We start from the raw sequence: 26,496 nt of genomic DNA, 5'->3' as shown, positions 1-26,496 counted from the left end.
ATCTTTTTAAGCAGTTGGGTGGCAAAGGATTTATCATTCCCATAAACACATGATCAGGTAAACATGATTAATGTATAGCATAAACAATCAATTATTAGCATCATCATTATCCATTAGTGATCATCTCTATTCCATAAGGGTCCAAGGCCGCTCGTGTCCGTGAGCACGGCTGTTATAACAGTTTTATACTCTATAGAGTTTGTACACGTTCACTGTGAGTTGTGATTTACCCTTTCGCCCTGAGGTAGCTATTCTCTTGACCCACTTCCAAGGAAGGTCGGCAGGGTTCACTATGAAGCCTTTCAAAGAATTCATCTAACATGTTAGGGCCGCCAGGCGTATGTGGCCCATCTCTAGGAGTGGCAAGCGTGGGCATCGCAGCACGGTACACACTTCCCAGCAGCAAAGGAAACATACCCCGCGCCTAAAGGTAACCACTAACAAGCTAGAAAAGATCCTCATACTGAGCTAAAGCCAGAGCCATATGGCCCTCACAGCTGTACTGTAAGTCCCGGATGATCGCTTACAGATAAGTCCTTAGGGAGAGGAATCTGAAGCATATAAACACTTCAGCCCCCTGATTCCATGTTACTAAAAAGTCATGTTTTAATGTTTATTGCATATACCATTAGTCAAGTTACAAGATCATGGTTTTGATTAAGCACTAGCAAAAACTATCCCAATGCATTATCCCAAAGGTTTTCAAGGAACAAGATATCAAATATCTAGGATATCCTTAATGGTAACAAGGGAGACACATGCAATATGAATTAAGTGTTTAAATGTGAATAGGTAACAAGGATAGTCCCATGCTATACTTGCCTTATACACCGATCCTTCGGTAAGCTTTATTCTTTGATGTCTTCTTCTTCTTCTTCTTCTGGATCACCACGTGTATCTCACCGACTGGACAATCATAGAACACCACACAAACATCCATACACATACATGCATAGCATACAGTTGCTATCTATATCAGAACAGTACACCAATCATAGAAAAATTAAGTAAAAGAGATTGATATACGATTCTACGTATCACTACGAACACACAGTCGCGAGAAGCACGCTAATCGAAGCTACGGTTGAAAAGTTACAACTACCGAGAGATTTGCTTAACACGTGGAAAAGAAACTATAGGCTTCATTTATGTTAACTATATGAATTCATATACAAAAGATATTTTATAAACAATATGGATTAATTAAGTCAATTTTAGATTTAAATTATAAAACATAAGTAAAACAAATCATATTTTATGTATAAAATCTAGTTGCATAATCATTAATCAAGATATGACTTTAAACTATGATTTTTATGAAATAGTAATATAGTAAACATCATTACTAATGCGTAGATCTCGTCGTTACGAAACAAACGCAACTTGAACGGACTTTTTCAGAGTTGAAATGAATAAGTTACGATTTAAACAAGTTTTACTTTAATTAAATAATAGGTTAAATCTACCCATGAATTTCAAGTGTTGAAAACATGCCTAACAGTTGTATAAACACGTAGATAACGTAAACACGGTCCTAACGCAATTCCGAACGGATCAAATCGGACTTAAAACGCAAAAGGGTTACGCATAAATAAGATCCAGTGGCATTTCTGTAATACTTGACTCAAATTTGAATTAAAACAATTAAAATATGAATTTAAAGGATAGCTTTGGACTGGCACCCTAATTCTGGAAAATATAGGGTTTTAAATCAAGAAGAAACAGGACCTAAAAGAAATCCGTTTGAACTAATTTGGATTGCGGGTTTGATTACGGAAAAAGGCGGGGACTTTTTGCAAAACGTGCAGGTGATGTGGGTTGACTCCTGGCGCTGACCAGGGGGCACGTGGCACTCCACAAGTGGTGCGGTTCACCATGTGGCGTGGTGGACGCGGTGACATGGCGCCGTGGACCACGTCCACGAGTCCGTGGTGCACCGGTTACATAACTAACCGGTTGTTCTAATCTAGGCCGTCTGTGCTCGATCCGACTGTGGTGGTGAACAGGAGGAACTCCGGCGGTGGCACGGCATCTCCGACGAGGGCGCCATGGCCGGCGGTGTCATGCGCTCAGTGCTATGGTGTCCTAGTGCATCGCTCAACATAACGGAGGCGCGGTGAGGTGAAGAAGCTCACCGCGAATCCAACGGCGGTGGTCGTGCGTCTGGAAGGCCTCCGAAGGCGCGGTCGATGGCGGCGGTGGTCTGAGGAGAGAGGGAGGGCGCGGGTGAGGTGAATCCAACCAAAATGTGACCAAAAACAAAATAGGGAGGTACCTACGGGCGCGGTGGATCACGTTGGAGCTCCAGGAGACGTCGGCGACGGCGATTGAGTTCGGGAACGATGGATTCGCCGGTGGCAGTGGCGAGCTCAACGCAGTGGGGAAAAGGGAAGAAGAAGGAGGCTCGGCTCGGGTTTTATAGGCGGTGGGGCTGCGGTAGATGAAGGGGAGCGCGGGCGCGGGCGGATTGGCGCTTGCCTTGTAGGAGCATCAGCGCGGTGGCTTTCCATACACGGGCGCGCCATTACCGGGACAGAGGAAGGGAAACACACGAAGGAGAAAGGAAGGGAAGGTGAGGCACTGACATGCGGGCCTCGCGTCACAGCAGGAGGAAAGGAGAGGCAGCGCGTGCAGGCGGCTGACGCGCAGGGACAGCTGTCTGGCGTAGGCGCGTGGAGCAGGCTGAGCGGCTGCGCGGAGCAGCCAACGCGCTGAGCGGGGCACCTTGCTGGGCTGTGGTCGTGTGCGTTGCGCGCGTGGGAGGAAGCGAAAAGGAGGGGCGCGGAGCAGCGGCCGAGAAGGAGCGGGCCGGTGCGCGGGAGAGGGAAGAAGGGGCGCGCGGGAGTGGGCCAGCGATGATCTGGGCCGAGGCCGGGAAGGGGAAGGAAGAAGAGGCCGGGCCAAAACTAGGGCTGGGCTGAAAATAAAGAGAGTTTTTCAAAATCCTTTTTTAATTTCAAATTCTTTTCCAAATCCATTCTTTTCTTAATTCAAAACAAATTCTAATATGAACCGAATCACGTATAAATATGATTTAAAATTCGAACATTAATGAACCAGTTTTGGGTAAATTTCCCCCAGAATAACTTTTTAAGTTCTTTCATTTTCTAATTTTCTTTTCTTTTATTTCAAAGCCATTTTAATTTCATTTCAAAAACATTTTAACCATTTTGACCTTTCAATTAAAACAACTCAACCAAATAAAATCCAATGCAATGGCATGTATGCTCAAACATGTTACTATCTTATGATAGATTTTAAATTAATGAAAATTTTTATTTCCTATGTTTTCATGAGCACAAAAATTCACAAATAAATCATTTTAATCATATTTTCAAAAGAGGCAAATTTTGGGATGTTACACATCTAGAAGCCGTGATGAAAGATCGTGACGGCTGGAAGGCGCGATGCCTAGAGATCACCGAGGATCGGGACACATGGAAGAACCGATGCCCGGAGGTGGCAACTGGCATTTTGCCCATCCTTGACCTTATCAACCCGGCGCTTACAGAGGAAGTGCGAAGGACGCCGCAGCTCGGACTGGTCGAGAGATCCCAAAAGGCATGGGAATGGTTCCAAGAGTTTGTGAAGGAGGCGGGTGAGTACACAGGTGCACATGTGCTAAGCATGGTGCGTGCCCACTACCCCCTGATCAATCTCAAGCGCCTGGAGGCTGGGTACCCGAAGGAGGTAGACCCAGACAAGGCTGAGGAGCTTCGGATGACCCAGCTGGACCTGTCGTCAAAGATAATTGGCGATATTAACCTGTGTGGAGGCAGGACAGCGCCTGTATAGGGTACGCCATCGACAAGCTAGCTGGAAACACTATCTATTGCGAGCCAACCGACGAAACCTATGGTCTCGACCAGCCAGGCATCGGCGGGGCCATCCCCTTCAGCTCGACCAGTACAAGAGTCCCCGAGACTCGAGTAGGAAAATCGGAAGCAGCGAGCAGCGGGCGCCGCGCGTCCCGACCAGCCAATAGAATAGGCTAGAGCTGTAGAAGAATGGACATAGTTGTGTTATTGTAAACTTGGCCTCTATAGGCAAGCTTGTAATAACGTAACTGTATATCATCATAAGCTTGTTGCATTGTATAAAAAGTATTTAAGCCTGAAACTCATTTTGGTGTAACTAAGTGAGAACATGTTAACATTCTGTTTAGTTTGTACCATTTTACTCGACACGTCATCCCGAAAAGTTTGTGCGGCCCTAGTTTGCCATGTGGTCGGAGTGTGAGGTGCGTGACCTGTGCACATGTAGACCGCGGACAAGTGAAACCAGGGGCGACCTGCCGATCACCCATAGCGTAGAGAGCAGATCCCATGCACGTGTTGGGAGGAACCGGAGACAAGGCCTGCTCCGAAAACCGTAGAAGGAATGGTGGTCGGCTTTTACTGGCTAAGTTGGAATAACCATAAAATTCAAAGTGACACATTAGAGTGGTCGGAGGAGTCATAATAGCTTTATTGAAGTAAATCGAAAGTACAAGAGGAGTACATATCTCAGTAGTTAAGCATAGAAACGTCTAAGCTTGTCGATATGCCATGAATTTGGTACGTCCATACCGTCCACATGAGCTAACCTGTAAGACGTTGGTCGTGTGACTTCCTTGATCATGAAGGGCCCCTCCCATGGGGTTGCGAGTTTATGGACACCAGCCTGATTCGTCTTCCACTTCAGGACCAGGTCCCCGACCATGAAGAACCGCTCTTTAACGTTCTTGTTGTAGTACCTGCGCAAAATAGCAAGGTATTTGGCTGTATGTACACAAGAATCGAGCCGCTTCTCTTCTGCACTATTCGCTTCTAGCTCCCGTACTTCATTGACCTTGCCTTCGTTGAAGTTCTCTACCCGTGCTGATCTGAAAGCTATATCTGCTGGGAGGACTGCCTCAGTGCCGTAAACCATAAAGTATGGTGAGACGCCAGGTGTTACGACTAGGCTGAGTTCTGAGGCCCCAGACCATGGCTGGCAACTCTTTGAGCCATCTTCCGAGAGCTTTGTCATTTTCCCTGTACATCCTCTTCTTCAATGCATCCAAGATCATGCCATTTGCTCGCTCGACTTGTCCATTAGCTCTAGGGTGCGCCACCAAGACTTATTTACTACTATGCTCCTTTCATCGCAGAAGTCCCAAAAAGTGTTCCCAGTGAACTGAGTACCCAGATCAGTGATGATGCTGTTGGGTATGCCGAAACAATGGATGACCTGGTCGAGGAACGTGACAGCCTTTTCTGAGGATGCCTGTACCAGAGGCATGTATTATATCCACTTAGAAAATTTGTCGATCGGCACAAAGACGCATGTAAATTTCCCAGGAGCCGGTTTGAAGGGCCCGATCATATCCAGTCCCCAGCATGCAAAGGGCCAAGAGGCTGGTATTGTCTAGATCTCATGTGCTGGTATGTGGATTCTCTTGGCGAAGAACTGACAACCCTCATAGTGGCGGACTAGCTTCTCCGCGTCGGCTACCGCTGACGGCCAATAGAACCCTGCTCGGAAAGCCTTATCGACTAGCGTTCTTGAGGCCGCGTGGTTGCCACAAGAGCCAGAGTGGATTTGGTCTAGGAGATGTTCACCATCCTCCTGGGTTATACACTTCATCAAGATTTCCTCCTTTGCGTTCTTGTGCCATAACTTGCCATCGACGAGCAGGTACTAGCTTACTACGACACATCAGGCGCTTGTTTTCTATCCGATTAGTGTAACCGCTGCCATCTGTTAGGTACTTGATGAAAGGTATTCTCCAGTCGTGCTCATGAGTGGTCAGAGGCGGCTCGGTGGTGCTCGACGCTGGAACCGTAGCCACCAATTGCTGGTCTAGAGGCTTGTCGACTATGGAATCTTCCTCTTCGATGGAAGGCGTGAGCAGGTCTTGAACGAATACGCCATGTGGGACTTTGGCTCAGGATGATCCTAACTTTGATAGCGCATCCGCTGCTTGATTTTTGTCCCAGACCACGGTGTATGTACTCGATGCCATAGAACCTGCCTTCCAGCTTTCTGATCAATTTGCAGTATGCATCCATCTTTTCGCTGGTCGTGTCCCAATCCTTGTTGAGTTGGTTGATGACCAGAGCCGAGTCTCCGTAGACATAGAGACGTTTAACGCCAAGTTCAACCATAATGCGCAAACCATGTAGGCATTGCTTCGTACTCGGCAGCATTATTAGATGTTGGGAAATAAATCCTGAGGACATACCGGAGCTGCTCCTTGGATGGTGACACGAAAAGGACTCCTGCCCCCGCACCATCAATGTTGAGAGAGCCATCGAAGTACATCGTCCAATACTCGTCGGATCCCAAAGAGGCAGGCGTGCTTAAGTCTATCCACTCGATGATGAAATCGACGAGTGCCTGAGACTTGATTGTAGTACGGCTGGCAAATTCCAAGGAGAAGGGGCATAGCTCCATTGCCCATTTGATGATGCGCCCGTTCGCATCCTTGTTGCTAATGATGTCTCGCAGAGGATACTCAGTCATGACCACCACACGATATCCATCGAAGTAATGTTTCAATTTTCGGGATGTTATCAGTATGGCGTAGATCAACTTTTGAATCTGTGGGTACCTGGTCTTAGACTCATTGAGTACCTCACTGATGAAATAGATTGGTTGCTATACCTTGTAGACCGTGGCCGAAGCTCGTCGCGCTCGACCACCATGGCCGTGGAGACTACTCGATTGGTAGCCGCAATGTAAAGTAGGAGTGTTTCATCTTCTCTAGGAGTAGTGAGGACTGGAGGTGATGTAAGGTATTGTTTCAGCTATGTGAAGGCATCGTCTGCTTCCTCCGACCACTTAAACTTTTGGATGCTTTGAGCAGTTTAAAGAATGGTAATCCTTTTTCGCCTAATCTTGATATGAAACGGCTGAGGGTGGCCATGCATCCGGTAAGCTTCTAAACATCCTTTACCTTTTTGGCGGCTTCATGTCCCAGACAGCTTTGACTTTCTCCAGGTTAGGGTGTATGCCGTCGTGACTGATGACGTTGCCAAGTAGTATGCCAGAAGGAACACCGAAGATGCATTTTTTTGGGTTTAATTTCCACTGGAATGTGTTAAGGGCTGCAAAGGTGTGTTCCAGGTTGTCAACAAGGGTATGTGCTTCCTTGGTTTTGACAACTATATCATCAACATAAGCCTCGACGAGGTTGTCTTTGATCTCTTCTTTGAGGCAAGCCTGTATAGCACGTTGGTAGGTAGCCCCGATGTTCTTGAGCCCAAACAACATGGTCGTGTAGTAGTAGGCGCCAAAAGGCATAATAAAAGATGTCTTGATCTGGTCGTCCTTTTTGAGAGCGATCTAGTGATAATCAGAGTAGCAATCGAGAAAGGATAGCAGCTCACAACCGGCGGTTGAATCTACGACCTCGTCTATGTGAGGTAAACCGAGGGGTCCTTAGGGCAGCGTTTGTTGAGATCAGTGTAATCAACGCACATTCTCCATTCATTATTCTTTTTGCGTACAAGAACTGGGTTGGCTAACCACTCCGGATGATACACTTCTTTGATAAATCTGGCTACCAAAAGCTGTGTAACTTCTACCCTAATCGCCTCCTTTTTGTCGGCGAGCGAACCGTCGTAGCTTCTGCTTGATAGGTTTGGCCTTGCCGTTGACATTCAAGGAGTGCTCGATCAAGTTCCGAGGTACACCGGGCATGTCAGTAGGTTTCCATGCGAACACATCCACGTTGCTCCTCAAGAACCTGACGAGCGCGTCTTCCTATTTGGGATCCAGGTTGGCCCCAATAAGGGCCGTTTGCTGGGATCGCCGTCGACTAGCTGGATCATCTTGTGCTCCTTGGACTTGATGTTCTTGCGTGGAGCCTCAAGCTCTGGAATCTCCAGGTGGTCGGTGGAGGTCTTCTTGGCGTCGAGCATGGTCTCGCCATGCGAATAGAGAGGGTCGTGAGCCTCTGCTATTTTGAAGCTGTCGTCCTCACAAGTATAAGCTGCGTATACGTTGCCCCTGAGGGTTAGAACTCCTTTCTTGGTAGGCATCTTGAGCACTAGATACCTATAATGAGGTATGGCCATGAACTTGGTGAGCGACGGTCGACCAAGAATAGCATGGTAGGTGCCATCGAAGTCAGCGACCACGAAGTTGATGTAGTCAGTGCGGAAGTGGTCCGAGGTCCCGAATTACATAGGTAGCGTGATCTGCCCGAGAGGTGTAGAGCTCTGTCCGGGGAGAACACCCCAGAACTGTGCCTCGTATGGCTTGAGATCCGCCTGGGTTATCTTCAGGGCGGGCAGACTGTTCCTAAATAGTATATTGATGGAGCTGCCGCCGTCGATCAGCACTCTGTCAAAACTGAACCTTGTTGATGCAAGGATCGAGGACCAGGGGAAAATGTCCTGGCTTAGGTATTGCAGCCCATTGGTCCTTTCTGCTGAAGGAGATCTCACGTGAGACCAGTGGAGGGAGTCGGCAGATCGGCGAGGAGGTTATCGGTGTTGGCCACGTTCAAGCAAGCGCGGGCGAGCAGCTTGCGTTCTCGTTTTGGCTCTCGATGGACACTTTTGCACTCCGATGATGGTGTGGACATGATCGGTTGGCTTGACGTACTTTGTGATAGGGGATCCGCGTCTTCAATCGTCGTTGTCCTCGTTGTGCTGTTCTCCTCTGCGCGTTAGGCTTGTCGGATGTATCCGGAGCCTGTTGACGCATGTAGATAGACTTGAGAACGCGACAATTCTCCATAGTATGTTTTGACTTGGGATGGAGCTGGCAGGGCCCTTTCAATGCTTTGGCGTAGTCATCTTCATAGTTACGACGTCCGCCACCTTTTTTAACGGTATGACCTCGCCGTCGTGTTCCGAGCACGCTTGCCCCTGTAATCGTCATGGTGGTTAACGCCGCTGATTACGTTGGTCGCGGTGGTCGCAGGAGTCGTTGCACTGGTTGCGGCGATCAAATTGTTGTTCCGACCACCGGTTGCTACGGTAGTCGTCGCGGTTGGTGGGGGGTGGTCGGAGCGTGGAACCCTTGCTGCTTCTTTGATAATTATCTTTTTAGCGTCATCGGCGTCCGCATATTTCTTAGCGGTGGCTAGGAGCGCTATGATCGATTCAGGTCTCTTGCGGAGGAGCTTGTCCCTTAGGACGTCGTGGAAGCGGAGGCCAGTGATGAAAGCCTCGATTGCCTCGTTGTCGGAGATTGATGGGACCTTGAAACGCCGGACGTACTCGCGTAGTGGCTCATCTTTTCGATCTTGAGATCCATTGCAGATCGTATTTGTTGCCGGGGTTGTTCGCAAGTAGCAATGAAGTTGTCGATGAAGGCTTGCTTGAGCTTTTGCTAGAATCAAAGTAGTTCGCCGGCAAGCTGACCAGCCATTGGTGACCTGCGTGGCCAACAGCGACTGGGGAAGTAGTTAGACATGATGTGCTTGTCAGCCATGGCTGATCTGCACGTAGTTTCATAGAGCATGACCCATAATTAGGGTTTTCCTTGCCGTCGTATTTCTGAAGTTCTCTCGAGCTTTGAAGTTTTTAGGCCATATGACTTGACGAAGGTGTGGAGTAAACTTCTTCAAGACGCCGACGGGCCGTGGGTAGGTGTCATATTCCAGACGGCGATAACTTTCGTGGATGCTCGATCATTGGCTCTCTGGTTGATTGCAATCGCGCAGATCGTGTTCCCCGAGGTAGCAGCGAAGATCATTATTGCCATCATGGCGATCCCGGTTGCCATCCTGATTAACCCTGGGCGATCGCGGTGATTATCACGGTTATCTCAGTCGGTTGTCATCCGAACATCGCGGCGTTTGTCCCTCGATCGACAGCGATTGTTGTCCCGACCACCATCATGACCGGACAGTTTCCTCCTTGACGGTTTGTCTGATGGGTCGTTGTTGCATGAGCCACGTTGGTTGAGTGGCTGTGAGTGACTTGAAGTATTGGCGAGCTGTGGGCTTGGATTCGACTGAAAACGGATGGAGCCTGGGCTTGATTCACCATCTCTGCGGTCTGAGCCATAGCAGCCGTCAGATAAGCTTGTATATCATCGCGAACTGCCTGGGTTTCGGGGTGTTGGGTAGCCGTTGCATTGTCGCCATGGCGACGGCTACGTTGGCGCTTGGAGTCCTGAAGACCTTTGTCCCCCACCCTGTCGAAAGCATTGTTGAGGTCGCGTGGCTGCTGGACCCTTATCGTCGTCTGCCTCCTCTTTACTCAGCTTCATTTGCTGGCGATTAAACCGGTCAATATTGCCTCGTGTGCAATCCTCTCTTGTTCTATTTCACCAACTGCTGGCGGTTCATCATTATGACAACATTGATCAAACCCCCCCGTCTTAGCGGGAAAGACGGAATTGCGGGAACCCTAGGGCGTGGTCTGGGATATCCAGATCGTATTCGACGCCTTCTTGTTGTGATGCTGGAGTGGAGGCTTGTGTAGACGGAGGCACTAGATGCGATGCCAGACAAGGAGCTAGAGTCACCCTCTTGGACCGTGTGGACGGATCCTTCTTGATAATCCTTAATCCAGATCATGTTGACGAAGTGGCTTGGCCTTGGCCGAGGCTGATGTACAAAACACAGATCTGAGCAGCGTTGTATGTTATACGATGTAGTTGGAGGCAGCGTTTCAACAGGCCGTAGGGCTAGGCCTGGTAGTTATCCATCGAGGCTTCGTACTCGGAGAGCCGGAGACCCTGCGGAGGCTGGCGACGAGCGGAGCGCAATTTGAATTAAAACAATTAAAATATGAATTTAAATGTACTTTGGACTGGGCACACTAATTCTGGAAAAATAGGGTTTAAATCAGAAGAAAACAGGACCTAAAAGAAATCAGTTTGAACTAATTTGGATCGCGAGTTGATTACTGGAAAAGGCGGGGACTTTTCTGCAAAACGTGCATGGTTGACTGCTGGGTTGACTCCTGGCTACTGACCAGGTGGGCACGTGGCACCCCTCGTGGTGCGGTTCACCATGTGGCGTGGTGGACGCGGTGACATGGCGCCGTGGACCACGTCCACGAGTCCGTGGTGCACCGGTTACATAACTAACCGGTTGTTCTAATCTAGGCCGTCTATGCTCGATCCGACGGTGTGGAGTGAACGGGAGGAACTCTGGCGGCACGGCATCTCCGATGAGGGCGCCATGGCCAGCGGTGTCAGGCGCTCGGTGCTACGGTGTCCTAGTGCATCGCTCAACATAACGGAGGCACGGTGAGGTGAAGAAGCTCACCGCGAATCCAACGGCGGTGGTCGTGGCGTCTGGAAGGCCTCCGAAGGCACGGTCGATGGCGGCGGTGGTCTGAGGAGAGAGGGAGGGCGGGGTGAGGTGAATCCAACCAAAACGTGACCAAAAACAAAATAGGGAGGTACCTACGGGCGCGGTGGATCACGTCGGAGCTCCAGGAGACGTCGGCGACGACGATTGAGTTCGAGAACGATGGATTCGCCGGCGGCAGTGGCGAGCTCAAACGCGGTGGGGAAAAGGGAAGAAGGAGGCTCGGCTCGGGTTTTATAGGCGGCGGGGCTGCGGTAGATGGAAGGGGAGCGCGGGCGCGGGCGGATTGGGCGCTTGCCTTGTAGGAGCATCGGCGCGGTGGCTTTCCATACACGGGCGCCATTACCGGGACAGAGGAAGGAAAACACGCGAAGGAGAAAGGAAGGGAAGGTGAGGCACTGACATGCGGGCCTCGCGTCACAGCGGAGGAAAGGAGAGGCAGCGCGTGCGGGGCTGACGCGCAGGGACAGCTGTCTGGCGGGGCCAATAGGGCGGGAGGGAGAGAAGCGCGTGCGGTGCGGGCGTAGGCGCGCGGAGCAGGCCGAGCGGCTGCACGGAGCAGCAGACGCGCTGAGCGGGCCACCTTGCTGGGCTGCAGTCGTGTGCGTTGCGCGCGTGGGAGGAAGCGAAAAGGAGGGCGCGGAGCAGCGGCCGAGAAGGAGCAGGCCGGTGCGCGGGAGAGGGAAGAAGGGCACGTGAGAGTGGGCCAGCGACGATCTGGGCCGAGGCCGGGAAGGGGAAGGAAGAAGAGGCCGGGCCAAAACTAGGGCTGGGCTGAAAATAAAGAGAGTTTTTCAAAATCCTTTTCTAATTTCAAATTCTTTTCCAAATCCATTCTTTTCTTAATTCAAAACAAATCTAATATGAACCGAATCACGTATAATATGATTTAAAATTCGAACATTAATGAACCAGTTTTGGGTAAATTTCCCCCAGAATAACTTTTTAAGTTCTATCATTTCTAATTTTCTTTCTTTTATTTCAAAGCCATTTTAATTTCATTTCAAAAAACATTTTAACCATTTTGACTTTTCAATTAAACAACTCAACCAAATAAAATCCAATGCAATGGCATGTATGCTCAAACATGTTACTATCTTATGATAGATTTTAAATTAATGAAAATTTTTATTTTCCTATGTTTTCATGAGCACAAAAATTCACAAATAAATCATTTTAATCCTATTTTCAAAGAGGCAAATTTTGGGATGTTACAATTCTACCCCCCTTAAGATGAATCTCGTCCTCGAGATTCGAAAGACGTCGACCTAAGAGATAGGAATACTCCATCCTTGGATTCTTCTTTACTTCCTCGTGCAGTTCCATCGTCTTGATAAAGATCCACTTTACTTTGTATACCTGTTGACCTTACTCCAAGTAATTTGCCAAACTGATTCCACGATTTTAACAGGCACCTTGAACAACTCTCAGGTTACCCTAATCACTAGGCTATAATTCTCTTTCCTCATATGTTCACCTTTCAACAAAGCTTCCTTATCTTCTTGGCCCAAAAGATGATCTACCATCAATCTTCAAAACATTAATGATCCTGGTGAAGTTGCTTGAACTGGGAATACAACTCTTAATCCTCAGTGTCCTCCAAACCTTCTTAGCACAATTCTTCGTTGCTAAGGGCATTGGTCATGACTTCGCTTCTTGGAGTGATAGCACTTTTCCAAGTCCTAATCAATCTCATTCCAACGAGGTTATCACAAGCTCAAAGACTAACTTGGTGAAGATGTCCTATATACTCTTGTTATTCTCCTAGATATTACTTTTACCTTCTAGAAGAGGGTACTTCCATGCATCGCAATGGATAACTTCAGATAACATGTTAGTTCAACTCACGCTTATAAGGACACATCCTACACCTTCACAAGATGCATTATTGTAGATACAAAGCTCTCGTCCTGATCTATCAAGCTAATACCTAGGTTTTACTTCGACCTCTTGGACTCCTTCCAACACTTGGCTGAAGTCTCTTGGTCCAAACTAACTTAAAAGCTTTTCCGGTAGATTTATCAACGTCTTGCTGGTCCTAGATAAACTTTCTTGGACTTCTAACCAAAACTCATTGAAACTCTGAGTTTCTCTTGCATCTTTGGGTACCACCACGCTTCTGCTGCGCACTCTGATTTCCGCTGTGCAAACTCGAACGTATGATACTTCATCTTACCAATTCTTCAACTTGACTACCCCCCCTTAAGATAAGGTAAAGTAGAGGATACCAAAGTATAGCTTGCATCGTCTTGTGATTGAAGTCTACTGTTGTTCAGGATTTCCTTAGGGTTTTTGATCGTCCAAAATCAGAGATATGAACCGATAAAGTTAGGCAGCTCCAAAGACGGGATAGGAAAAATAGAAGAATGATAACCCAACTATTTATTTCATTGATCCTTATACCTTAAACCTATAAACTAAATGAAATTGCGGGAACACCCAACAAAATCATTGCAATCATTACAAAGATGCAAAACAAGCATAACATAATGACAAATCAACAAAGCACTTAAAATGCATAACTCATTCATCGACTCACTTGCGATACTATCGTTTTTATTACATAAGGGGCACAACTCCTATTTCTTAAAAATGGGATGATTACAGGGACATCTCTCGCATGGGCATCCACTACATCAATTTCACCATATGCTTCTTTTGGGTTGGGTATCACTGACACTTCCTGGTGACAGTCCGGTTGTGATCTGACTCTGGCTACTTCCATGGCATAATTGTTGATCCTTCTGTGGGCAAGATTTAACATAATGTCCTTCCTGCTGGCAATGATAACACTTTCTCTTAGCTGGATCTTTTGTGATGTCATACTCCATAGAATTGTTGCTTAGAGTATTGTTAGCTTGCTGACCCTATAAGTTCATCTTTGTTTGACTAGACCACTTTTTAGCTCGCTTGATCTTTTGGGGTTGAAACTCCGTGTAGGTGATTGTCCACCCATCTATACATACCTCATGTGGAAAGAGTGGAGTAACCTTAGCTTGAGAAACTTCTAATTCTTTAGAGTCTGAGTTTAACTGACTAGGGATTGGAGCTAGATGTGACAATGTAATAGAACTCGAATGTTGATTTCTTCCTGATTCTGACTTTGGTGAGATCTCCTTTCTCTTCTTATCCACATTGTCCTCAGGTACAAGCTGAATACCTTCGTACTCAATTCTTTCTCCTAACGGTGCGGTTAGAAGCACCGAACGCTGGGCATACTTGATCACTCCTTTACAAGCAGATAGCCATCCTATTCCAAGAATGACATCAATGTCCACTAACTCTAATACAATAAAATTTGCTTCAAATTTTACTCCTTTGATGTTAAGACTAACTCTTGGGCATTTGTGGCTTGCCTTCATTTCTCCTTCTGGGGTCTTAACTATCACTGGTCTCCTTATTGGAAGCATAGTTATCTTATGTTCCTTTATGTATGCACTGGAGATAAATGAATGTGAAGCTCTGGGGTCAAACAACACTGTGGCGGAAGCTAAGTTCACTGAAATGAAACCATACACAACCTCCTTAGCTCCATGAATGGTAGTCATATCCATATTATCCAATCTTCCTTGGATGTAGTTTCTCTTTGCTTTACTTCCTTGCTCCTGTTTCTTCTGGACCGTCTGTTCTTGCTTCGGCTGTGGGTGATCCTGGCATCCATGTGCCATTCTTCCAATATCTTCATTGGACTTCATATTCTTCCAAGCTTCTACTACTTGTCTCTTCACTGGTCCCTTTGGTATGTTGGTTTGACATTGTGGCAAGCGCTATTGAAAGCTCCAAGGTTGAGTCATTCCTTCTGGTGCTTGTTGTTGCATAGCCACAAACTTCTCCTTGTCGAATATAGTCAAGGGCAACATAGCTTGGTCCTCCTGATCTCTGATGTTGGCAGTTATCTCGTTACGTTCCATCTATATAGACAAAGATAGAGGATTGAGAATAGAGACAAAGTTTTCATAACAGACAGAGGCGGAAGTGAGCATAACTTTTCACAAATAACAAGGTTAAGGAGAAAGCAAGAACTAAGCAAAGATAAAAGCATGATAAGACGTCCAGTTCTAACTAGGCTTGTGTCCTACAGTCAGCATTGCTCTGATACCACTTTGTAGCACCCGGTTTTAAAGACAAAACTAGATACACACTATATGTGAGCCCAGGAAATCAAATCTCACATATAGCCACAAATAAGGGTAATATCAAAAGACAATACTTATTACATAACGTATTAGTAAAAAAAAAGTACCCTCAGAGTATAGACAGTGGAAAGTTGACTCCGATCTTCTGGCAAAGACTCCGAATCCACAGGGACAACTGACTGGTTGACCACATGCCTAACTCCTCCAAACCAGCAATCTGGTACCCATCCGGGATTTTTATCCAAAGTATAGAAAAATAAAGCAAGCGTAAGTACATGTCACACTTAACAATTTTATCATGGGGTTCATGAGGCTCAAAAAGGGCTGACACTGGTTTACTGCGATTAGCTTTAATAGATCATCTTTTTAAGCAGTTGGGTGGCAAAGGATTTATCATTCCCTTAAACACATGATCAGGTAAACATGATTAATGTATAGCATAAACAATCAATTATTAGAACCATTATCCATTAGTGATCGTCTCTATTCCATAAGGGTCCAAGGCCGCTCGTGTCCGTGAGCACGACTGTTATAACAGTTTTATACTCTATAGAGTTTGTACACGTTCACTATGAGTTGTGATTTACCCTTTCGCCTGAGGTAGCTATTCTCTTGACCCACTTCCAAGGAAGGTCAGCAGGGTTCACTATGAAGCCTTTCAAAGAATTCATCTAACATGTTAGGGCCGCCAGGCGTATGTGGCCCATCTCTAGGAGTGGCAAGCGTGGCATCGCAGCACGGTACACACTTCCCAGCAGCAAAGGAAACATACCCCGCGCCTAAAAGGTAACCACTAACAAGCTAGAAAAGATCCTCATACTGAGCTAAAGCCAGAGCCATATGGCCCTCACAGCTGTACTGTAAGTCCCGGATGATCGCTTACAGATAAGTCCTTACGGAGAGGAATCTGAAGCATATAAACACTTCAGCCCCCTGATTCCATGTTACTAAAAAGTCATATTTTAATGTTTATTGCATATACCATTAGTCAAGTTACAAGATCATGGTTTTGATTAAGCACTAGCAAAAACTATCCCAATGCATTATCCCAAAGGTTTTCAAGGAACAAGATATCAAATATCTAGGATATCCTTAATGGTAACAAGGGAGACACATGCAATATGAATTAAGTGTTTAAATGTAAATAGGTAACAAGGATAGTCCCATGCTATACTTGCCTTATACACCGATCCTTCGGTAAGCTTTATTCTTTGATGTCTTTCTTCTTCTTCTTCTTCTTGGATCACCACGCGTATCTCACCGACTGGACAATCATAGAACACCACACAAACATCCATACACATACATGCATAGCATACAGTTATATCTATATCAGAACAGTACACCAATCATAGAAAAATTAAGTAAAAGAGATTGATATACGATTCTACGTATCACTACGATCACACAGTCGCGAGAAGCACGCTAATCGAAACTACGGTTCAAAAGTTACAACTACCGAGAGATTTGCTTAACACGTGGAAAGAAACTATAGGCTTCATTTATGTTATCTATATGAATTCATATACAAAAGATATTTTATAAACAATATGGATTAAATTAAGTCAATTTTAGATTTAAATTATAAAACATAAGTAAAACAAATCATATTTTATGTATAAAATCTAGTTGCATAATCATTAATCAAGATATGACTTAAACTATGATTTTTATGAAATAGTAATATAGTAAACATCATTACTAATGCGTAGATCTCGTCGTTACGAAACAAACGCAACTTGAACGGACTTTTTCAGAGTTGAAATGAATAAGTTACGATTTAAACAAGTTTTACTTTAATTAAATAATAGGTTAAATCTACCCATGAATTTCAAGTGTTGAAAACATGCCTAACAGTTGTATAAACACGTAGATAACGTAAACACGGTCCTAACGCAATTCGAACGGATCAAATCGGACTTAAAACGCAAAAGTTACGCATAAAATAAGATCCAGTGGCATTTCTGTAATTAACTTGAACTCAAATTTGAATTAAAACAATTAAAATATGAATTTAAATGTACTTTGGACTGGGCACACTAATTCTGGAAAATATAGGGTTTAAATCAGAAGAAAACAGGACCTAAAAGAAATCAGTTTGAACTAATTTGGATTGCGGGTTGATTACTGGAAAAGGCGGGGACTTTTCTGCAAAACGTGCACGGTTGACTGTTGGGTTGACTCCTGGCTGCTGACCAGGCGGGCACGTGGCACTCCACAAGTGGTGCGGTTCACCATGTGGCGTGGTGGACGCGGTGACATGGCGCCGTGGACCACGTCCACGAGTCCGTGGTGCACCGGTTACATAACTAACCGGTTGTTCTAATCTAGGCCGTCTGTGCTCGATCCGACGGTGTGGTGTGAACAGGAGGAACTCCGGCGGTGGCACGGCATCTCCGACGAGGGCGCCATGGCCGGCGGTGTCATGCGCTCAGTGCTATGGTGTCCTAGTGCATCGCTCAACATAACGGAGGCGCGGTGAGGTGAAGAAGCTCACCGCGAATCCAACGGCGGTGGTCGTGGCGTCTGGAAGGCCTCCGAAGGCGCGGTCGATGGCGGCGGTGGTCTGAGGAGAGAGGGAGGGCGCGGGTGAGGTGAATCCAACCAAAATGTGACCAAAAACAAAATAGGGAGGTACCTACGGGCGCGGTGGATCACGTTGGAGCTCCAGGAGACGTCGGCGACGGCGATTGAGTTCGGGAACGATGGATTCGCCGGTGGCAGTGGCGAGCTCAAACGCAGTGGGGAAAAGGGAAGAAGAAGGAGGCTCGGCTCGGGTTTTATAGGCGGTGGGGCTGCGGTAGATGAAGGGGAGCGCGGGCGCGGGCGGATTGGGCGCTTGCCTTGTAGGAGCATCAGCGCGGTGGCTTTCCATACACGGGCGCGCCATTACCGGGACAGAGGAAGGGAAACACACGAAGGAGAAAGGAAGGGAAGGTGAGGCACTGACATGCGGGCCTCGCGTCACAGCAGGAGGAAAGGAGAGGCAGCGCGTGCAGGCGGCTGACGCGCAGGGACAGCTGTCTGGCGTAGGCGCGTGGAGCAGGCTGAGCGGCTGCGCGGAGCAGCCAACGCGCTGAGCGGGGCACCTTGCTGGGCTGTGGTCGTGTGCGTTGCGCGCGTGGGAGGAAGCGAAAAGGAGGGCGCGGAGCAGCGGCCGAGAAGGAGCGGGCCGGTGCGCGGGAGAGGGAAGAAGGGCGCGCGGGAGTGGGCCAGCGATGATCTGGGCCGAGGCCGGGAAGGGGAAGGAAGAAGAGGCCGGGCCAAAACTAGGGCTGGGCTGAAAATAAAGAGAGTTTTTCAAAATCCTTTTTTAATTTCAAATTCTTTTCCAAATCCATTCTTTTCTTAATTCAAAACAAATTCTAATATGAACCGAATCACGTATAAATATGATTTAAAATTCGAACATTAATGAACCAGTTTTGGGTAAATTTCCCCCAGAATAACTTTTTAAGTTCTTTCATTTTCTAATTTTCTTTTCTTTTATTTCAAAGCCATTTTAATTTCATTTCAAAAACATTTTAACCATTTTGACCTTTCAATTAAAACAACTCAACCAAATAAAATCCAATGCAATGGCATGTATGCTCAAACATGTTACTATCTTATGATAGATTTTAAATTAATGAAAATTTTTATTTTCCTATGTTTTCATGAGCACAAAAATTCACAAATAAATCATTTTAATCATATTTTCAAAAGAGGCAAATTTTGGGATGTTACACATCTAGAAGCCGTGATGAAAGATCGTGACGGCTGGAAGGCGCGATGCCTAGAGATCACCGAGGATCGGGACACATGGAAGAACCGATGCCCGGAGGTGGCAACTGGCATTTTGCCCATCCTTGACCTTATCAACCCGGCGCTTACAGAGGAAGTGCGAAGGACGCCGCAGCTCGGACTGGTCGAGAGATCCCAAAAGGCATGGGAATGGTTCCAAGAGTTTGTGAAGGAGGCGGGTGAGTACACAGGTGCACATGTGCTAAGCATGGTGCGTGCCCACTACCCCCTGATCAATCTCAAGCGCCTGGAGGCTGGGTACCCGAAGGAGGTAGACCCAGACAAGGCTGAGGAGCTTCGGATGACCCAGCTGGACCTGTCGTCAAAGATAATTGGCGATATTAACCTGTGTGGAGGCAGGACAGCGCCTGTATAGGGTACGCCATCGACAAGCTAGCTGGAAACACTATCTATTGCGAGCCAACCGACGAAACCTATGGTCTCGACCAGCCAGGCATCGGCGGGGCCATCCCCTTCAGCTCGACCAGTACAAGAGTCCCCGAGACTCGAGTAGGAAAATCGGAAGCAGCGAGCAGCGGGCGCCGCGCGTCCCGACCAGCCAATAGAATAGGCTAGAGCTGTAGAAGAAGGACATAGTTGTGTTATTGTAAACTTGGGCCTCTATAGGCAAGCTTGTAATAACGTAACTGTATATCATCATAAGCTTGTTTGCATTGTATAAAAAGTATTTAAGCCTGAAACTCATTTTGGTGTAACTAAGTGAGAACATGTTAACATTCTGTTTAGTTGTACCATTTTACTCGACACGTCATCCCGAAAAGTTTGTGCGGCCCTAGTTTGCCATGTGGTCGGAGTGTGAGGTGCGTGACCTGTGCACATGTAGACGCGGACAAGTGAAACCAGGGGCGACCTGCCGATCACCCATAGCGTAGAGAGCAGATCCCATGCACGTGTTGGGAGGAACCGGAGACAAGGCCTGCTCCGAAAACCGTAGAAGGAATGGTGGTCGGCTTTTACTGGCTAAGTTGGAATAACCATAAAATTCAAAGTGACACATTAGAGTGGTCGGAGGAGTCATAATAGCTTTATTGAAGTAAATCGAAAGTACAAGAGGAGTACATATCTCAGTAGTTAAGCATAGAAACGTCTAAGCTTGTCGATATGCCATGAATTTGGTACGTCCATACCGTCCACATGAGCTAACCTGTAAGACGTTGGTCGTGTGACTTCCTTGATCATGAAGGGCCCCTCCCATGGGGTTGCGAGTTTATGGACACCAGCCTGATTCGTCTTCCACTTCAGGACCAGGTCCCCGACCATGAAGAACCGCTCTTTAACGTTCTTGTTGTAGTACCTGCGCAAAATAGCAAGGTATTTGGCTGTATGTACACAAGAATCGAGCCGCTTCTCTTCTGCACTATTCGCTTCTAGCTCCCGTACTTCATTGACCTTGCCTTCGTTGAAGTTCTCTACCCGTGCTGATCTGAAAGCTATATCTGCTGGGAGGACTGCCTCAGTGCCGTAAACCATAAAGTATGGTGAGACGCCAGTGTTACGACTAGGCTGAGTTCTGAGGCCCCAGACCATGGCTGGCAACTCTTTGAGCCATCTTCCGAGAGCTTTGTCATTTTCCCTGTACATCCTCTTCTTCAATGCATCCAAGATCATGCCATTTGCTCGCTCGACTTGTCCATTAGCTCTAGGGTGCGCCACCAAGACTTATTTTACTACTATGCTCCTTTCATCGCAGAAGTCCCAAAAAGTGTTCCCAGTGAACTGAGTACCCAGATCAGTGATGATGCTGTTGGGTATGCCGAAACAATGGATGACCTGGTCGAGGAACGTGACAGCCTTTTCTGAGGATGCCTGTACCAGAGGCATGTATTATATCCACTTAGAAAATTTGTCGATCGGCACAAAGACGCATGTAAATTTCCCAGGAGCCGGTTTGAAGGGCCCGATCATATCCAGTCCCCAGCATGCAAAGGGCCAAGAGGCTGGTATTGTCTAGATCTCATGTGCTGGTATGTGGATTCTCTTGGCGAAGAACTGACAACCCTCATAGTGGCGGACTAGCTTCTCCGCGTCGGCTACCGCTGACGGCCAATAGAACCCTGCTCGGAAAGCCTTATCGACTAGCGTTCTTGAGGCCGCGTGGTTGCCACAAGAGCCAGAGTGGATTTGGTCTAGGAGATGTTCACCATCCTCCTGGGTTATACACTTCATCAAGATTTCCTCCTTTGCGTTCTTGTGCCATAACTTGCCATCGACGAGCAGGTACTGCTTACTACGACACATCAGGCGCTTGTTTTCTATCCGATTAGTGTAACCGCTGCCATCTGTTAGGTACTTGATGAAAGGTATTCTCCAGTCGTGCTCATGAGTGGTCAGAGGCGGCTCGGTGGTGCTCGACGCTGGAACCGTAGCCACCAATTGCTGGTCTAGAGGCTTGTCGACTATGGAATCTTCCTCTTCGATGGAAGGCGTGAGCAGGTCTTGAACGAATACGCCATGTGGGACTTTGGCTCAGGATGATCCTAACTTTGATAGCGCATCCGCTGCTTGATTTTTGTCCCAGACCACGTGTATGTACTCGATGCCATAGAACCTGCCTTCCAGCTTTCTGATCAATTTGCAGTATGCATCCATCTTTTCGCTGGTCGTGTCCCAATCCTTGTTGAGTTGGTTGATGACCAGAGCCGAGTCTCCGTAGACATAGAGACGTTTAACGCCAAGTTCAACCATAATGCGCAAACCATGTAGGCATGCTTCGTACTCGGCAGCATTATTAGATGTTGGGAAATAAATCCTGAGGACATACCGGAGCTGCTCCTTGGATGGTGACACGAAAAGGACTCCTGCCCCCGCACCATCAATGTTGAGAGAGCCATCGAAGTACATCGTCCAATACTCGTCGGATCCCAAAGAGGCAGGCGTGCTTAAGTCTATCCACTCGATGATGAAATCGACGAGTGCCTGAGACTTGATTGTAGTACGGCTGGCAAATTCCAAGGAGAAGGGGCATAGCTCCATTGCCCATTTGATGATGCGCCCGTTCGCATCCTTGTTGCTAATGATGTCTCGCAGAGGATACTCAGTCATGACCACCACACGATATCCATCGAAGTAATGTTTCAATTTTCGGGATGTTATCAGTATGGCGTAGATCAACTTTTGAATCTGTGGGTACCTGGTCTTAGACTCATTGAGTACCTCACTGATGAAATAGATTGGTTGCTATACCTTGTAGACGTGGCCGAGCTCGTCGCGCTCGACCACCATGGCCGTGGAGACTACTCGATTGGTAGCCGCAATGTAAAGTAGGAGTGTTTCATCTTCTCTAGGAGTAGTGAGGACTGGAGGTGATGTAAGGTATTGTTTCAGCTATGTGAAGGCATCGTCTGCTTCCTCCGACCACTTAAACTTTTTGGATGCTTTGAGCAGTTTAAAGAATGGTAATCCTTTTTCGCCTAATCTTGATATGAAACGGCTGAGGGTGGCCATGCATCCGGTAAGCTTCTAAACATCCTTTACCTTTTTGGGCGGCTTCATGTCCCAGACAGCTTTGACTTTCTCCAGGTTAGGGTGTATGCCGTCGTGACTGATGACGTTGCCAAGTAGTATGCCAGAAGGAACACCGAAGATGCATTTTTTTGGGTTTAATTTCCACTGGAATGTGTTAAGGGCTGCAAAGGTGTGTTCCAGGTTGTCAACAAGGGTATGTGCTTCCTTGGTTTTGACAACTATATCATCAACATAAGCCTCGACGAGGTTGTCTTTGATCTCTTCTTTGAGGCAAGCCTGTATAGCACGTTGGTAGGTAGCCCCGATGTTCTTGAGCCCAAACAACATGGTCGTGTAGTAGTAGGCGCCAAAAGGCATAATAAAAGATGTCTTGATCTGGTCGTCCTTTTTGAGAGCGATCTAGTGATAATCAGAGTAGCAATCGAGAAAGGATAGCAGCTCACAACCGGCGGTTGAATCTACGACCTCGTCTATGTGAGGTAAACCGAAGGGGTCCTTAGGGCAGCGTTTGTTGAGATCAGTGTAATCAACGCACATTCTCCATTCATTATTCTTTTTGCGTACAAGAACTGGGTTGGCTAACCACTCCGGATGATACACTTCTTTGATAAATCTGGCTACCAAAAGCTGTGTAACTTCTACCCTAATCGCCTCCTTTTTGTCGCGAGCGAACCGTCGTAGCTTCTGCTTGATAGGTTTGGCCTTGCCGTTGACATTCAAGGAGTGCTCGATCAAGTTCCGAGGTACACCGGGCATGTCAGTAGGTTTCCATGCGAACACATCCACGTTGCTCCTCAAGAACCTGACGAGCGCGTCTTCCTATTTGGGATCCAGGTTGGCCCCAATAAGGGCCGTTTTGCTGGGATCGCCGTCGACTAGCTGGATCATCTTGTGCTCCTTGGACTTGATGTTCTTGCGTGGAGCCTCAAGCTCTGGAATCTCCAGGTGGTCGGTGGAGGTCTTCTTGGCGTCGAGCATGGTCTCGGCCATGCGAATAGAGAGGTCGTGAGCCTCTGCTATTTTGAAGCTGTCGTCCTCACAAGTATAAGCTGCGTATACGTTGCCCCTGAGGGTTAGAACTCCTTTCTTGGTAGGCATCTTGAGCACTAGATACCTATAATGAGGTATGGCCATGAACTTGGTGAGCGACGGTCGACCAAGAATAGCATGGTAGGTGCCATCGAAGTCAGCGACCACGAAGTTGATGTAGTCAGTGCGGAAGTGGTCCGAGGTCCCGAATTACATAGGTAGCGTGATCTGCCCGAGAGGTGTAGAGCTCTGTCCGGGGAGAACACCCCAGAACTGTGCCTCGTATGGCTTGAGATCCGCCTGGGTTATCTTCAGGGCGGGCAGACTGTTCCTAAATAGTATATTGATGGAGCTGCCGCCGTCGATCAGCACTCTGTCAAACTGAACCTTGTTGATGCAAGGATCGAGGACCAGGGGAAAATGTCCTGGCTTAGGTATTGCAGCCCATTGGTCCTTTCTGCTGAAGGAGATCTCACGGTGAGACCATGGAGGGAGTCGCAGATCGGCGAGGAGGTTATCGGTGTTGGCCACGTTCAAGCAAGCGCGGGCGAGCAGCTTGCGTTCTCGTTTGGTCTCGATGGACACTTTGCCTCCGATGATGGTGTGGACATGATCGGTTGGCTTGACGTACTTGTGATAGGGATCCGCGTCTTCATCGTCGTTGTCCTCGTTGTGCTGTTCTCCTGCGCCGTTAGGCTTGTCGGATGTATCCGGAGCCTGTTGACGCATGTAGATAGACTTGAGAACGCGACAATTCTCCATAGTATGGTTTGACTTGGGATGGAGCTGGCAGGGCCCTTTCAATGCTTTGGCGTAGTCATCTTCATAGTTACGACGTCCGCCACCTTTTTTAACGGTATTGACCTCGCCGTCGTGTTCCCGAGCACGCTTGCCCCTGTAATCGTCATGGTGGTTACGCCGCTGATTACGTTGGTCGCGGTGGTCGCAGGAGTCGTTGCACTGGTTGCGGCGATCAAAATTGTTGTTCCGACCACGGTTGCTACGGTAGTCGTCGCGGTGTGGGGGGTGGTCGGAGCGTGGAACCCTTGCTGCTTCTTTGATAATTATCTTTTTAGCGTCATCGGCGTCCGCATATTTCTTAGCGGTGGCTAGGAGCGCTATGATCGATTCAGGTCTCTTGCGGAGGAGCTTGTCCCTTAGGACGTCGTGGAAGCGGAGGCCAGTGATGAAAGCCTCGATTGCCTCGTTGTCGGAGATTGATGGGACCTTGAAACGCCGGACGTACTCGCGTAGTGGCTCATCTTTTCGATCTTGAATCCATTGCAGATCGTATTTGTTGCCGGGTTGTTCGCAAGTAGCAATGAAGTTGTCGATGAAGGCTTGCTTGAGCTTTTGCTAAGAATCAAAGTAGTTCGCCGGCAAGCTGACCAGCCATTGGTGACCTGCGTGGCCAACAGCGACTGGGAAGTAGTTAGACATGATGTGCTTGTCAGCCATGGCTGATCTGCACGTAGTTTCATAGAGCATGACCCATAATTTAGGGTTTTCCTTGCCGTCGTATTTCTGAAGTTTCTCGAGCTTGAAGTTTTTAGGCCATATGACTTGACGAAGGTGTGGAGTAAACTGCTTCAGACCCGACGGGCCGTGGGTAGTGTCATATTCCAGACGGCGATAACTTTCGTGGGATGCTCGATCATTGGCTCTCTGGTTGATGCAATCGCGCAGATCGTGTTCCCCGAGGTAGCAGCGAAGATCATTATTGCCATCATGGCGATCCCGGTTGCCATCCTGATTAACCCTGCGATCGCGGTGATTATCACGGTTATCTCAGCGGTTGTCATCACGAACATCGCGGCGGTTGTCCTCTCGACAGCGATTGTTGTCCCGACCACCATCATGACCACCGTTTCCTCCTTGACGGTTGTCTGATGGGTCGTTGTTGCATGAGCCACGTTGGTTGAGTGGCTGTGAGTGACTTGAGTATTGGCGACTGTGGCTTGATTCGACTGAAACGGATGGAGCCTGGGCTTGATTCACCATCTCTACGGTCTGAGCCATAGCTGCCGTCAGATAAGCTTGTATATCATCGCGAACTGCCTGGGTTTCGAGGGTGTTGGGTAGCTGTTGCATTGTTGCCATGGCGACAGCTACATTGGCGCTTGGAGTCCTGAAGACCTATTTGTCCCCCACCCTGTCGAAAGCATTGTTGAGGTCGCGTGGCTGGACCCTTATGCGTCGTGCCTCCTCTTCTACTTCAGCTTCAATTTGCTGGCGATTAAACCGGTCAATATTGCGTGCCTCGTGTGCAATCCTCTCTTGTTCTATTTCACCAACTGCTGGCGGTTCATCATTACTGACAACATTGATCAAACCCCCTCGTCTTAGCGGGAAAGACGAGAATTGCGGGAACCCTAGGGCGTGGTCTGGGATATCCAGATCGTATTCGACGCCTTCATTGTTGTGATGCTGGAGCTTGGTGTAGACGGAGGCACTAGATGCGATGCCAGACAAGGAGCTAGAGTCACCCTCTTGGACCGTGTGGACGGATCCTTCTTGATAATCCTTAATCCAGATCATGTTGACGAAGTTGCTTGGCCTTGGCCGAGGCTGATGTACAAAACACAGATCTGAGCAGCGTTGTATGTTATACGCGTAGTTGGAGGCAGCGTTTCACAGGCCGTAGGGCTAGGCCTGGTAGTTATCCATCGAGGCTTCGTACTCGGAGAGCCGGAGACCCATCGCGGAGGCTGGCCGGCGACGAGCGGAGCGCCCTTCAGGAGTAGATATGACCATAAGATCTGTACCAAGTCGTGTAGGACGACTGGCCTGAGCTGGTCGGGTAGATCTGTTGTGGGGAGC

At 47.8% G+C, this 26,496-nt stretch overlaps 1 pseudogene; it reads right to left on the bottom strand.

Moving 5' to 3' along the window:
• Positions 1–26,496, bottom strand: part of LOC136454712 (ABC transporter B family member 11-like) — a 135,991-nt pseudogene that overhangs the window by 25,477 nt on the left and 84,018 nt on the right.

This window comes from Miscanthus floridulus, chromosome 5 (assembly GCF_019320115.1).
Source record: "Miscanthus floridulus cultivar M001 chromosome 5, ASM1932011v1, whole genome shotgun sequence".
NCBI lineage: Eukaryota > Viridiplantae > Streptophyta > Magnoliopsida > Poales > Poaceae > Miscanthus > Miscanthus floridulus.
Note: the sequence above shows the minus strand (reverse complement) of the source record. Positions and strands in the feature narration are given on the sequence as shown.